Source organism: Myotis lucifugus, unplaced genomic scaffold, assembly GCF_000147115.1.
Source record: "Myotis lucifugus unplaced genomic scaffold, Myoluc2.0 scaffold_103, whole genome shotgun sequence".
NCBI classification, from domain to species: Eukaryota; Metazoa; Chordata; class Mammalia; order Chiroptera; family Vespertilionidae; genus Myotis; species Myotis lucifugus.
Window position 1 is genome coordinate 3,356,553 of NW_005871151.1, and position 16,415 is coordinate 3,372,967.

A 16,415-nucleotide genomic window follows, 5' to 3' on the forward strand; every position below is an offset into this window, starting at 1 on the left:
TGGCGCCAGGAGATTTGAGATTTGGATTTTGTGATTGCGGAGAACTGAGACTAAAGGGGGCATCCTGAGGAACTGACCAGACCATGCAGTGCCCATAAGAGAGGAGCGTTTCCCAGACCGGTAAGAGAGGAGCGTTTCCGCGGCCGGCCGGCGTCGGCCGGCATTGTTTGTTTATTTGTTTTCACTGAACCCTGCTCATAGGACAGTTTGGATACAGACACTCACCTGTGCCGAAGAGAGGGCGAAGGTGCGGACGAGTGGAATCTGGGGAGAGGCTGAGGAGAGAGGGGGAGCCGGGGGAGGTGGCAGCAAATTGAGTGCTGAGACACCCCTGGGCCCAGGACTGGGACAGCCATTCCCTCCAGAGGGTGGAATTCCTCCCCCCAGCCCCCCAGGCAAGGAGCACAGCCACACCCAGATTCCACCCTGTATGAGATAAAGGATTAAAACAAGCTGATTAGTCCCTGGGAGTTACCAGGGTCTGGCCTATAGAGGGACTTTCAGTCCCACCAACAACACAGAGCAGGGTAAGGATTAAAAAAGGATAGAGAAGCTGTATAGCCTCAGAGGCCAACCCAAAAACACTGCCACCCAGAGGCTGAGCCACAAACTGACTCTTAGGGGAATACAAATTAAGGCAGACTGGATCACAAATACGGCCTGCTTTAAAATCAGGACTGTGATTTACAACACGGAGGAACAGTGTAACGCAGGGAAATTCAACACTCTCCTAAATACCTGGCAGGACTAAGGCGAACCAGGCTGAAGAGTAGAAGAACCGAAAGACCATTACTACTGCAAATTTTTTCTTTTTATTTTTTTTTTATTTTTTCGCCTTTTTACTAAGAAACCAATTTTTTTCTTTTTCTTCTTTTTCCATCACCTGATTTTACCCTTTCAATTACTATATTTTTATTTTTAACCAGCATTATTACTGCTACCATTTTACCATTTTTTAAAGTGCCATTTTATTTACTCTTTATTTTCTTTTGGGATTAGTGTTCTCCATTCTATTTTCATCATTCCTTTAGCATTAATTTTTCCTATCTCAATTTCACCTCTTTGCTAAAACCCTCTTCCTCACTTTTCCCCTTTTGGTGTCCTGTTTCTCTTACCCTATTCCTGCTTCAGATTTTCCCAATTCCTTCTTTTTACCCCCTGTCTAATTCCACCCTACTTATATATCCTATTTCCAATCCACTGCTCTAAATCCTTATACACCTATTCTTTATCCTTCTTCACTTTCCAAACATTTTTTTCTCTTATCTTTCTATTGTTTTCTTGATTGTTGAATATATTAAGGTTTTTTTTTAAATTTGTTTGTTTTGTTTTGTGTTTTTTCTTTTTCTTTTTTAGGACTGGCTGTGAGGTTGTTTTTCTTTTTCTTTTCTTTTTTTCTGCTGGTTTTTCCCTTCCCTCCCCCCCCCCACCCCGGTTATTTTTGTGCTTCTGTTTTCCCTTGCCCCTCTTGATATTATTGGTGGTTTGTAGTTTGCACTCATCTCCAGGGATCTGTTGCTGGAATTTGTTGAGATTAGTGGCAGTTCTATTGGAGTTTGCTCCTCATACAAATAGTCTCTTCCCCGCTTCTACTTCATTCTCTCTTTTCGCTCTTTTTTTTTTCTTTTTTCCCCCCTCTTTTTTCCCAATTCTATTTTTGCACTCCTTTTTTGTTTGTTTTTTTCTTATTTTTCTTTTCTTTTCTCTCTTTTATCTTCTTCTCTTCTTTCTCCCTTATCCCCTAATTCTCTTAATTTGGGTGGTCACCTTTATTTGGGGTTATTAATATCGTGAATATACTTGTGTTCAGTGCCTGGTACGTTGTGCCTTGTTGTGTTGTATTTTGTGCCTTTAAATCAACGCAGCAGATCCAAGCAACAGCAGCCCCCTGATCACCGCAGCCTCCTGATCACCACACCCTCTGTCTGAGGAACAGCAGCTGTACGTGAAGCCTACCCCCACCAGCCAGAAGAGCCACCACAGCTGTGAACAGCACCCACCAGAGGAGCTGCTGCCAACTGGGAAGCAGCTGCTACGGCAACTGTCTGAGCAGCAACCACAACCCAAGGAGCCCTGCCACCCAGGGAGCAGCCACTGAATGACTCAACATCTACATATGTCAGCGAGATCAAACATGGGTAGGCAAAGAAACCCCCAAAGGAAGGAAAAGGAGGACTCGCCAGAAAAGCAGCTAAGTGAGACAGAGGCATGCAACATGACAGAAAAAGAATTCAGAATAAGGGTCCTAGAGTGCATACACCGGACGGAGGAAAAAGTCAACAACTTATTCAAGAAGCAAGAAGAAACAGATGAAAAAATCAATTACTTATGCAAGAAGCAAGAAGAAACAGATGAAAAAATCAATAACTTATGTAAGACCCAACAAGAAATGAAGAGCGATATAGCTGCAATAAAAAACACCATTGAAAGCATCAACAGTAGACTAGGAGAAGCGGAGGACCGAATTAGTGAATTAGAAGACAAAGAAGCAAAACACACCCAAACTGTACTGCAATTGGAGAAAAAAATTAAAAGACAGGAGGAGAGCCTAAGGGAGCTTTGGGACAACATGAAGCGAAACAACATACGAATAATAGGGGTGCCAGAACAACAGAAAGAGGAACAAGGATTAGAAAACCTATTCGAAGAAATAATATCAGAAAACTTCCCTGAGGTGGGGAAGAAAAAAGTCACACAAGCACAGAGAGTCCCAAACAAGGTGAACCCAAAAAGACCCACACCAAGACACATCATAATTACCATGGCAAGTGTTCAGGACAAAGAGAGAATCTTAAAGGCTGCAAGAGAGAGGCGGAAAGTTACATACAAGGGATCTCCCATTAGACTATCAAATGATTTCTCAACGGAAACACATCAGGCCAGAAAAGAATGGACGGAAATTTACAAAGTGATGCAAAGCAAAGGACTGAATCCAAGAATACTCTATCCAGCAAGGCTATCATTCAAATTTGAAGGGGAAATAAGAAGCTTCACAGACAAAAAAAGTCTAAGGGAGTTTATCACCACCAAGCCAGCAATGCAAGAAATGCTAAAGGGACTGGTGTAAAAAGAAGAAATAAAAAGTTCAGAAAGAAAACAGCCACACACAAAAAAAGAAATGGCTACAAACAAGTACCTTTCAATAATAACTTTAAATGTAAACGGACTAAATGCTCCAACCAAAAGACATCGAGTGGCTGAATGGATAAAAAACCATGACCCATACATTTGCTGTCTACAAGAGACCCACCTCATTAGAAGGGACTCACACAGACTGAAAGTGAAGGGATGGAAAAATATCTTCCAGGCAAATGGAAAGGAAAAGAAAGCTGGGGTAGCAATACTTATATCGGACAAAATAGACCTCAAAGTGAAGGCCATAACCAGAGATAAGGAAGGCCACTTCATAATACTAAAGGGATCAATACAACAAGAAGATATAACCCTGGTAAACATTAATGCACCCAATGCAGGAGCATCCAAATACATAAAAAAACTCCTGGAAGATATCAAAGGAGAGATCAACAACAATACAATCATAGTAGGGGACTTTAATACACCACTGACATCTCTGGATAAATCCTCTAGACAAACAATCAGCAAAGAAACAGCAACCCTAAATGACTCACTTGATCAGATGGACTTAATTGACATCTTCAGAACACTTCACCCCAAAGCCACGGAATATACATTCTACTCAAGGGCTCATAAGACACATTCAAAAATAGACCACATATTGGGTCACAAACAAAGTCTCCCCAAATTCAAGAAGATTGAAATCATACCAAGCATCTTCTCAGATCACGATGGCATAATATTAGAAATGAACTACAAAAAAAACAACCCAAAATACTCAAACACTTGGAAGCTGAATAGCATGTTATTAAATATTGATTGGGTTACCAAAGAGATCAAAGAAGAAATTAAAAGTATCCTGGAAACTAATGACAATGAAAACACAACAATCCAAAACCTATGGGACGCAATGAAAGCAGTCCTGAGAGGGAAGTTTATAGCTCTACAGGCCTATCTCAAAAAGCAAGAAAAAATGGTAGTAAATCATCTAACTCTACAACTCAAAGAATTAGAAAGAGAGCAACAAGAAAACCCCAGAGTGAGCAGAAGGAAGGAGATAATAAAGATTAGAGCAGAAATAAATGACATAGAGACCAAAAAGATAATACAGAAAATCAATGAAACCAAGAGCTGGTTCTTTGAAAGGATAAACAAGATTGACAAACCTCTAGCCAGGCTCACCAAGAAGCAAAGAGAGAGGACCCAAATAAACAAAATCAGAAATGATAGAGGCGAAATAACAACAGACCCCACAGAAATACAAATGATTGTTAAAAAATACTATGGACAGCTCTACTCCCACAAACTAGACAACCTGGAGGAAATGGACAAATTCCTAGAAAAATACAACATTCCAAAACTCAATCAGGAAGAATCTAAAAATCTCAATAGGCCAATAACTATGGAAGAAATTGAAGCAGTCATCAGAAAGCTTCCAGCAAACAAAAGCCCAGGGCCAGACGGCTTCACAGGGGAGTTTTACCAAACATTCAAGGAAGAACTAAAACCTATCCTCCTCAGACTACTACAAAAAATTCAAGAGGAAGGAACACTTCCAAGCTCATTCTATAAAGCCAGCATCACCCTAATACCAAAACCAGGTAAAGACATCACAATGAAAGAGAATTACAGGCCAATATCCCTCATGAACATAGATGCCAAGATCCTCAACAAAATCTTAGCAAATCGGATCCAGCAGTACATCAGAAAGATCATACACCATGACCAAGTAGGATTTATCCCAGGGATGCAAGGATGGTACAATATACGCAAATCAATAAACGTGATACATCACATAAACAAATTGAAAGAAAAAAACCACATGGTCATATCAATTGATGCAGAAAAAGCATTCGACAAAATCCAACACCCATTTTTGATAAAAACTCTCAGCATGGTGGGAGTAGAAGGATCATACCTCAACATAATAAAAGCCATATATGACAGGCCCACAGCCAACATCATACTAAATGGACAAAAACTAACACCATTTCCCCTAAGAACAGGAACAAGACAAGGATGCCCACTCTCACCACTCCTGTTCAACATAGTCCTGGAAGTATTAGCCATTGCAATTAGACAAGAAGAAGAAATAAAAGGCATCCAAATTGGAAAAGAGGAAGTAAAACTGTCCTTATTTGCAGACGACATGATATTATACATACAAAACCCTAGAGACTCCATCAAAAAACTACTAGACTTAATACATGAATTTGGCAAAGTAGCAGGATACAAAATTAATGCCAAGAAATCTGAGGCATTTCTATACACCAATAGTGAACTTGCAGAAAGAGAGATTATAAAAACAATCCCATTTACCATCGCACCAAAAAAATTAAGCTACCTAGGAATAAGCTTAACTAAAGAGGTAAAAGACCTCTACTCAGAAAACTACAGGACATTGAAAAAAGAGATAGAGGAAGACATAAACAGATGGAAGAACATACCGTGTTCATGGATTGGTAGAATCAACATCATTAAAATGTCCATACTACCCAAAGCAATCTATAAATTCAACGCACTTCCCATTAAAATACCAACGGCATACTTCACAGATCTAGAACGAACTCTCCAAAAATTCATCTGGAATAAAAAAGACCCCGAATAGCTGCAGCAATCCTGAGAAAGAACAAAGTAGGTGGGATCTCAATACCAGATATCAAGCTGTATTACAAAGCCACTGTTCTCAAAACTGCCTGGTACTGGCACAAGAACAGACATATAGATCAATGGAATAGAATAGAGACCCCAGAAATTGGCCCGAACCAATATGCTCAATTAATATTTGACAAAGGAGGCAAGAACATACAATGGAGCCAAGATAGTCTCTTCAATAAATGGTGTTGGGAAAATTGGACAGATATATGCAAGAAAATGAAACTAGACCACCAACTTACACCATACACAAGAATAAACTCAAAATGGATAAAGGACTTAAATGTACGACAGGAAACCATAAAAATTCTAGAAGAATCCAAGGGCAACAAAATCTCAGACATATGCCAAAACAATTTCTTCACTGATACAGCTCCTAGGGCAGTTGAAACTAAAGAGAAAATGAACAAATGGGACTACATCAAAATAAAAAGCTTCTGCACAGCAAAAGAAACCATCAACAAAACAACAAGAAAACCCACCTCGTGGGAAAACATATTTGCCAACGTCATATCTGATAAGGGCCTAATCTCCAAAATTTATAGGGAACTCATACAACTCAACAAAAAGAAGATAAACAATCCAATCAAAAAATGGGCAAAGGATCTAAATAGACACCTTTCAAAAGAGGACATTCAGAAAGCCAAGAGACATATGAAAACATGCTCAAAGTCACTAATCATCCGAGAGATGCAAATCAAAACAACAATGAGGTACCATCTCACACCTGTCAGACTGGCTATCATCAACAAATCAACAAACAACAAGTGCTGGAGAGGATGTGGAGAAAAAGGAACACTTGTGCACTGCTGGTGGGAATGCAGACTGGTGCAGCCACTATGGAAGACAGTATGGAGTTTCCTGAAAAAGCTGGGAATGGAACTCCCATTTGACCCTGTGATCCCACTTCTAGGAATATATCCCAAGAAACCAGAAACACCAATCAGAAAGGATATATGCACCCATATGTTCATAGCAGCACAATTCACCATAGCTAAGATCTGGAAACAGCCTAAATGCCCATCAGTAGATGAATGGATTAGAAAACTGTGGTACATCTACACGATGGAATACTATGCTGCTGTAAGAAAGAAGGAACTCTTACAATTTGCAACGGCATGGATGGAACTGGAGAGCATTATGCTAAGTGAAATAAGCCAGTCAATGAAGGAAAAATACCACATGATCTCACTCATTCATGGATAATAGAGACCATTATAAACTTTTGAACAATAATAGATACAGAGGCAGAGCTGCCTCACACAGATTGTCAAACTGCAGCGGGAAGGCCGGGGAGGGTTGGGGGGCAAGAGGGAGGGGGGTAAGAGATCAACCGAAGGACTTGTATGCATGCATATGAGCATAACCAATGGACATAAGACACTGGGGGGTAGGGGAAGCCGGGGTACTGTCAAGGGCGGGGAAAAAAAGGACACATATGTAATACCCTTTGTAATGCTTTAAGCAATAAAAAAAATTTAAAAAAAAGAAGTTGAGTGTAGCTGCCAGGAAGCTGCCAGGTAGAGATATTCACCTTATCCTGGAGTCCCAAGGCCAACCACCAGGAACACGGGTTATAAAATGGCCCCGAACCCCTGCATCCTCCTTTACCCCGTGCCAACTAGATTCGACTTGAGCTTTAACTCCCATCTGCTGGGCAGGAGCGGGGAGGATAAAAAAAAAGCGTCTGCCTAATCCTTTCACTTCCACCAAATCCCAGATCTTAAAGGGAATGAATGCTTCCCTTCCCTCTAGTGTTGCTCTTTGCTAATATTCTACTTCTCATTGATGGCATTTCTTGAAAATGCTACCTCCTCCAGGAAGCCTTCCCTCTACTCCCTGGCCAGACCAAGGGCACTCTTCTTTTTTTTTTTTTTCTTCTTTTAAAAATATATTTTATTGATTTTTTACAGAGAGGAAGGGAGAGAGATAGTTAGAAACATCGATGAGAGAGAAACATCAATCATCTGCCTCCTTACTAGGGATGTGCCCGCAACCCAGGTACATGCCCTTCACCGGAATCGAACCTGGGACCTTTCAGTCCGCAGGCCGGCACTCTATCCACTGAGCCAAACCAGTTTCGGCAAGGCACTCTTCTTTATACATCTTCCTGTATCTCCATGAGAGTGCTTAGTCCCCCGTACAGTGGTTTTCCTCCCATGGCTACTTCCAACTCTCCTACTAAGGCAGGGACTGTGGCTCGTCCATGCCAGGGCCAAGTATGTGACAAGTATTCATTCAGCGTCAGCTGAATTGGAGTCACTGAATCCCACGTGGTGCAGCTTCAACCAGAACATTTGCAAACTGATATCAGGACACATTTACAGGCCTGGTGCTGCCGAAGTCCACGCACTAGGATAGAGAACCTACACCAAAAGCTACCTTACTAGGTTTAAGACTTAACATTGCCTGGTCCTTATCACACTCTTATTTGAATATTTTAAACTTTGTTTCACTCTCCTCCCCCCAAGTCATTCCACTGTAACAATTGTGCCATGTATTGGCCTGCTCTTATTTCTCTTCACTTTGGCTGTTTTTTCCAAGTAAAGGTTTGAATAAAAGCTTCCATCCACTGGAATTTATAAGTAGGTTCATTCATATATTAATCCATTGGATTTATTTAACCATAAATTCATCCATTAGCATTTATGAACGGTCCGTTTTTTTCTATTCCAGCTGAACAGCACACTTCATAGGTTTTTAAATTATGTTTGACAAGGCAGCAAAGTACAAAGATTTAAAAAAGTAAAGACCTAGCCCTGGCTGGTGTGGCTCAGTTAGTTGGGCGTCGTTCTGTGCACCAAAGGGTTGCTGGTTTGAATCCTGATCAGGGCACATGCCCAGATTACAGGCTCAATCCCCCAGTGGGGGGCATGGCTTGCAGGAGGAAGCCAATTGACGTTGCCCTCTCACATCAATGTTTCTCTCCCTCCCTTTCTCTCTAAAAATCAAAGAACTATTGATTTAAAAATAAATAAATGGACAAAAAGTTTAAAAAATAAAAGATCTAAGTTAGAAGTTGGAAGTTGAGGATATGAGGCCTGGTCTGTCATTAATTTCCTGTGTGACTTTCCGCACATCACATCTGCTCTCTTCACCTCGTTTTTCTGAGGGGGTTGACCAGGTATAAGTTCCCTTTCAGCGAGGAATTGCTAAAATGCTATAATCCCAGAGTTCCATGAGGCATCACTAGAAGTTCTGAGAAATTAAATGTGCTCATGGCAGACAGAGTTAATAACATGCAGCTATGCTTTCTTCCAACATTTCACTGAAGGTAGAGTTCCTGGCACAGGGAATGCAACAGACAATTTAAAAGCTTCAAAATGTTTAGAAAACTGTTTATTTGGCAGAAGCCTCCCCTGACACTGGGCTTTAGTGGATCTAAGCAGAAACTTTTCTTTGAAGCCAAAATGTCCATCATTGCTTTATTAGGAAACTGCCTGTTTCCTCATGTAAGCATGCTAACACTACCTAGCTCATAGGATTGGTGTGAGATTTCATTTAGTCAATGTATGGAGAGATTTTGGAACAGTGTCTGACACAGTGTAAACAGGATACAGATGTTTGCTATTATTAGTATTATTTACTTTCGTTGTTGTTATTATCATTATTTTAGACATTAAAAACTCTAGAGGGAAGAACAGTTTTATCCCAGGATGATAAAAGCATGTCCCCCTACAGGAGGGGTGGGGAGCCATTTTCCTGCCAAGGGCCCCTTCGATATTCATAACATCATTCAGGGGCCACACAAAATTATCAATTTAAAAATAAGCCTGCTATATTTAGTCAAACATTCAATTAACTCACCCCTAATGCCTTGGCAGGGCCAGACCAAATGATTTCTTGGCCATACACAACCCGTGGGTCAGCCGTTCCCTACGCCTGCCTTACAGATAAAGAAGGCTGGTAGTTAACCTAGGACAGAACTCCTGCACAAAAACCAAAAAAAAAAAAAAAAAAGCAAGTGGCTGTCCTGGTGTAAATGGTCTTCTGTAGTAAGTTCCTTCACATCTGTTCTTACTTTTCTTGGTCTTGGGTTTCCATGTAAGTCATCTGGGGACAGTGCTACTTGACTCAAAAAAAACCAAAACAACACTGAGGGTAATTAGATTGCTTTGAAAACTATTTTGGATTCTCTCTTAGAACAAGTGATAATAAAACCAGGCTGATTCTTTGAGAAAGGCGGTGCTTCTCATACCCAGAAACTTAGACGTTCAACACTGCAACTCACAAGCAAACCACACAACTGTTCTGGAGCAACGCATCTCAAGCCTGGAGAATTTACTCACGGGCCAAAGGTAAAGTCAAAGGTGAAAACAGATCACTCCAAGCAAAGCTCCCAATACTACAGTGGGTCACTATTCAAAGAGGATCACGTTTTCTATTGCAAGTGTCTCATATTTAATAACAATAAATGCAATATTCTATCATTCCTTCCAAGGCCAAAGACTGGGATGTAGCAGACACTTAAGTATTTCTTGTTGAATGAATAGATGGATGAACGAATGGCAGAATGACCACTGATATTTTAGGGAGGAAGGAATGGGTACAGGAACCTGAAGGGGTTAGTCCAGCCGTGGGCAAACTATGGCCCGTGGGCCGGATCCGGCCCGTTTGAAATGAATAAAACTAAAAAAAAAAAAAAGACCGTACCCTTTTATGTAATGATGTTTACTTTGAATTTATATTAGTTCACACAAACACTCCATCCATGCTTTTGTTCCGGCCCTCCGGTCCAGTTTAAGAACCCATTGTGGCCCTCGAGTCAAAAAGTTTGCCCACCCCTGGTTAGTCCCATGTTTCATAACAGATGGAGGGAAGACAGGTTTTAATTGTTGTGAAGATAATTTCAATAGTCAAGTACTTAAGCTCCTAGTAATAGATTATCGACTATTATTTTATTCTTACTAAAAAAAGTTATGCATTATGAAAATGTCAATGTCATAAAAACAAAGAAAGGATAGAATATGTTCCAGATTAAAAGATACTTTACAGTGAGTGCAACAGATGATCCTAGACTGGATCCTGCATCAGAGGGGGTTGGAGTGGGGGGGGGGGGGGACATTATTGGATCAATTGAGAACATTGTTATAATCCTTGAATCTACCTCTGTATCACAGCATTAAATTCACAGAAGTTGATAAAATGTACTGTGAGTATGTATTTAGGAATAAAAGGACACAATGTATGCAACTTTCTCTCAAATTATCAAAATGAGAGAAAGAGAAACAAAACATATGGAGTAAAATGTTAATAGGTGAATATAAGTAAAAGGTAGACAATAGCGAGTTCCTTGTATTATTCTTGCAACTTTTTCTATAAGTTTGAAATTATTTCTGAGCAATAGGTTAAAAAAGAAGAAAAAAGTACTAAACTGAAACTTCAACTCTAATTCAAAACAGTCCAATCTCCTGCAGATTTTAGATTTTGATTGTTCCCACCACTGTGATAGCTTAGATACCACTCTACTACAAAAGTCCTTCTATACAGTCAAACTGGTCCCAATGTCCTTCTTGAAAAGTGGCAGAGAATAAAACAGGAAATAGGCCAGAGCCCTTACGGAGAGGAAAAATAAATCATCCTTTTTAGGAGTCCCTGCCATGTGGTTTTCCTTTTCCTAAGAGGTCTCCTGGTGGCGGTTTACAATCCATCTGTGATCTGGCCTCTGCCCACCTCGTCCTGGTACCACTCCCCGGCGAACCCTTCCTGCTCCAGACATAATGGTCTCCTTTAGGTTCCTCAGACAAGCCCAACTTCCTACTTTAGAGCACTTGCACCTGTTATTCTCTCCTCCTGGGATGCTCTTCTCCCTGAGCACATGATTGGCCCCTTGTCATTCAGATTTAAAACTAAACGTTACAACTTCAAAGTCACTTTCCCTGATATCCCACTCAATCCATCTAAATTAGCCGTCCTAGGACAGATAGAGAGCTCAATGAGTATCATTGAAGAACAAATTGAGCCACGCCTCTATTCACAAGACGCCTTGGGGTTTCCTTCTCTTTGGCCTCACTCACATTACTTATATTCTCATTATGTGGTCACTGAAAGTACTATAGTTGTTTCTGCATTTCTGTTTTCCCACTACATTTTAAGCAGCTTGCAGGAAGAAGCTATCTCCACTGTCTAATTCCCAGTGCCTTAGAAATGTGTTGAATTTATAAGGCACCAATAATTCAATACTCATTGGTAGCAAATAATAACAAATAAGGCTGATGGTTATTAAGTGCTTATTTTGACCCAGCCCCCATGAAAAGTGCTTGAAATGTTTTATCTCCTTGAATCTTTATTGTAGCCAAGGTACTTCTATTATCCCCATCTATAATAATAAAAGGGTAATATGGAAATCAACCGATTGGCCAAACAGCAGAAAGACTGTCCGGGTGACCACACTATGACAGGCACTGGTGTCAGGCCAGCCAAGGCGGATGCGATTGGTCGGGGAGCCCACCACCGCCCCACAATCCCCTGCAGAGGGAGGCCCAGGCCACCGGCCGGTAGGGTGATCCATGGGAGTGGAGGGTCCACGATCGCCCCAAAGTGGGAGGCCCAGGCCACCCTCTGCAGGGCGATGGGTCAGGGGGTTCTGTGATGGATTGCCCTGCAGAGGGAGGCGCAGGCCACCCTCTGCAGGGTGATGGGTCAGGGGGTTCTGTGATGGATTGCCCTGCAGAGGGAGGCCCAGCTGGGGTGCTGCAGCGGGTGGATAGGGCCTCCCTCTGCGGGAGGGATGGATCGCAAAGCCCCCACCAGGGGAGGCCCAGAGTACCCGGCAGGTGGCGCTGAGATGGGTGGGTGGGGCCTCCCTTGCACAGCGATCTATCACGGGGCTCCAGGACTGCAAGAGGGCGCAGACTGGGCTGAGGAAGACACACACACACACACACACACACACACACACACACACCCCGTGCACGAATCTCATGCACCTGGCCTCTAGTTTTATACATAAGAACCTAAGGCTCAGAGAGGTTAAATTACCTGCCCAAGGGTTCACAGCAGCAGCAGCACAACTCAAATCCAGGTAGTGGATCCCTAAAGCCCATGCTTCTATCACTCTAGGACAGCTGGAGAAAATCAGGTGTGCTGCTCATTCTTTCCACTCCCATTCTGCCAAATCGATCTATCTATCACCACGTGAACATGTGCACATGTGGAAGCAAGCTGACCTTACCCCAGGGTGGCTGCTCAAGTGCTATGCGGTGAAGGGCATCACTGAATGCGTCTATTGTCCAAAATAACTCTAACCTCCCCACTAGAGTGACCAAAAATCCTCTATTAGGGAATCATTCTTTAAGCACTGCAAAATCCCTAGTTAAAATGCAAATATCAAAAGGGTTAACTGCTTTCAACGAGTGGAAGCCAACAAGATTTTGAAGTAAATTGTTCAGATTATCCAGCCGTGCCCTGAGGAATGAAACCCATCCACCTAAGGTTGTCATAGAAAAGAGAAATTTCAAGAAACATCTAGTGGGTATCATCTTTGAAGACCCAATCAAGGTCAGGTGCCAGGACAAACATCCACATATGTGTAGTAAAGAGGAAGGCGTCAGAGAGTAAAATTGCAGATGGTGTGGAAAATCTCCATCTTCTGCAAAATGCTGCTTTAGGACCAATCCCAAACAGCGGCTCTAAAAAGTATCCATCCTTAGCAAAGCAAAAACCACAGAGCAGAGGGATAGGTGCTTGCTCCATTCAGCTAGCAGTGGTTCTCAACCTTCTGGCCCTTTAAATACAGTTCCTCATGTTGTGACCCAACCATAAAATTATTTTCGTTGCTACTTCATAACTGTAATGTTGCTACTGTTATGAATCGTAACGTAAATATCTGATATGCAGGATGGTCTTAGGTGACCCCTGTGAAAGGGGCATTCGACCGCCAAAGGGGTCTCGACCCACAGGTTGAGAACCGCTGAAAGAGAATACCGGTCTTCACCAAATTAGAGACAACAAAGAGCTAGATAAAAGACAACAAGCCAGTCATTGTCTAAAACAGCAGATGTTCACACTACGCATAACATGACAGCATCAGGGAGGAGGATTTCTAGGCACTTTTCATCCTTGAAAACACTGCTCCTCCCACCCCCGCTGCCCTGTTTTGGTACCTGTGCCCTCTGGGGCCCTCCCCCTCCTCCTCCCTCCCCTCCTCCTCCCCCCCCCCTCCTCCCCCAATGGCAAGGAAGCCGCTTCCACACATGACTGGGTATCTTTAGCCCTGGGCCACTTCAAGTCAGGCCACCTCTGTGGGCTGCCAGGGTGCTGTATGAAATCCCTGGAGGCAAGAGGAAAAGAAAGGCAGGGAGCCTCCTGAAGTGGCAAACACGGCCATAACCTCATTATGGCTGGCAGGTAGCAAAGGGCAAGGTCTCTGGGCTGGAGATCACGAGACCACGGGGATCTTGGGGACTGGTGGGCCCACTGGGGACAAGGACAATTTGTCTCGTTTCTTCAAAATAAAAGCAACAGGGCAGCCATCCAAGGCAATATTTCCCAAACTTCAGTCATTGGGGTACCGCTCTACACACGGTTCCACGTTGCCATCCTCCCCCATACACTCATTTATCCATCACTTCTCTTTATCCTCACCAGGTTTTTGCATTTAAACACATCCAGTTGCAAAGGAAACTTTATATCGTTGTGAAATCGCTCATTTGATGGAACAGCTTTTCCTAATACTAAAGAAAACACATAACCACGTTTGTCCGCGTGCCATCTCAAATCACCACTGTTAACCCCGGAGGTGCCACCGAGAGGGGCAGCTTTGGGAAGCGCACGCCATCCAGGAGGGGCCAGGGGTTGGACTCCGGGCTTGAACGGCATTCCTGCCTCTTTCCCCTAAGGAGGGTAACCTCGAGGGGCGCACGGGAGTGTGCACAGGCTGCCCCACACACACACCCCCAAAAAACACCCCCCACCCCCATCACACACACGTCCCCAGGCAGCACGTTTCCTGTCATAACAAAACCCTGGGGGAGGGGACGGCGGAGGGCGAGCCGAGTGCCAGGGAAACCCCCGGCAACAAACCCTAAACAGACACCTGCGGGCCCCGCCTGGCCCTCACCGCGGGCTCGGTTCGCTCGCTCCAGCCGGGCCGGGGGTCGCAGGCGAGAGGGTGTCCCTTTCCCGGAGCCCAGATGGTGGGAAGCGGCTGGCAGAGCGGTCGCTGGCTCGGGCCCAGCGAGATGTACACAGCGGCCCAGCCGCAGCGACCCGGCCGCCTCCGGGGCCCGACGCCCGCGACCACCCGGACACCCGTCGGGGCTCCTTGCCGCCCGCGCCCCGCTCCCACGCGGGACGGCGGTTCGAGGTCAAACAAGAGGACTCGGGGCCGCAAGAAACCGGGCTTTATCGCGCCTGGCCCTGGCGGCCCAGGACTGAGTTCTAACGTGGGGCAAAATGCTCCGGGCTGCCCCACGCCAACATGTCCCCCCTCCGCCGGCCTGGGCCCAGCACCTCGGAGCCGGCGACCCTCCCCCGGGGTGGATACGCACCCGGCCGGCGCGGAGACGGCGGATGAGAAAGGCGACTGAGTGAGCTCGAGTCGAGGGTCTCCGGGTGTCCCCGCACCCAGCACGGCACAAGCACTGGAAAACTCGCCTGTCCAACCACCCCCAGCCTCCCCGACCCCACCCCCCACGCGGTATTTAAAGGGCCGGGACGGGCTCTAACGAGGCAGCCACGGCGTGACCATAACATAACCGGAGAGTAGGGGGGGAACAGCACGGGGGAGAGGGGAATCCAGGGCACTCCCGGCTCCGCCAGCAGAACTCTGACAGATCTCCAACTACAGGACACGTTCGCGCACGTTCGGACGAAAGTAGCTGAGGAGAGCTTGGATTGAAGGTGTTTTTGATGCATCAGGGAACGCCATCCCCCCCGCGTCCTAGGAGTGGTTCAGTCCGGGGGCTCCGAGGGGCGGGGAGAAAAGTGTTTACGGAACTGGGGCAGCAGTGCTGCGGGGAGCGGCCTGAGCCGGGGGCGGGGCCTGTCAGGGCCTAAGGGGCGGGGCCGAGATGGGTGCGCTGAACTGGGGGGCGGAGCGGGGGAGCTGGGGCCGCGGCGAGGGCACAGGCGGATCGGCTGCTAGAAGCGCTGGACTGACCCCCTTAGGAGCCCCGGGTGCGCACCAGCGTGCGGACATTGCTGCCAGCTCCTCTGCCGCGTGTGGAACTTTTACTACCCAGACACCCCTCATTTAGACGGGACGATCCAAAGTAGGTGCTCGCTGTCACACCGTGGACACAGAGACAGCCCAAATGCCTACGTGGCTAGTGTGTTTCCACGCACGTCAGCAACCAACAGTGTGTCGCCCACGTTTGTGTCTGCACCTCCACATAAACACGGGTCCAGATTTGCATATGGCTGGACTAGACGATTAGCTCCTGGGAGTCACACCCACCCAGGCTCTCTCTGAAGAGTCAGCTTGTGTGCAGGCAAAAGATAAAGCATCTTACTTCCTCTAGGGTTTTTGGCAGCACCTAGCTCTATGTCCGGGAGACGTTTCGACACTGGTTAATGTAAATAAGCAGGGCCAGCATGGGCTCTGTGCAGGCAGGCCAGCTGCTCAGCTCCTGTGGGCATGCTTCACGCATGAAAACCACTCTGTATTCTGCCAGGTATAAGCTGGTGTTATTTAGGAGATAGTTTCATGCAGGGATGTAAATGAATTTTATATAGACTGAAGT

General features: G+C 44.8%; 1 protein-coding gene across 4 annotated transcripts in view; it reads right to left on the reverse strand.

The window, feature by feature from the left end:
* Window positions 1-15,374, reverse strand: part of TCP11L2 (t-complex 11 like 2) — a 47,219-nt gene extending 31,845 nt beyond the window's left edge. For 2 of the 4 annotated variants that reach the window (XM_006092736.3, XM_006092735.3), the window contains exon 1: window positions 15,222-15,374. The gene's annotated coding sequence lies outside the window, so the exon portion shown is untranslated. Of the gene's footprint in view, window positions 1-225; window positions 276-9,537; window positions 9,657-15,221 lie in introns of those variants that run through there. The other 2 variants (XM_023757246.1, XM_023757247.1) reach the window with 2 other exon arrangements.
* Window positions 15,375-16,415: the final 1,041 nt, after the last annotated feature.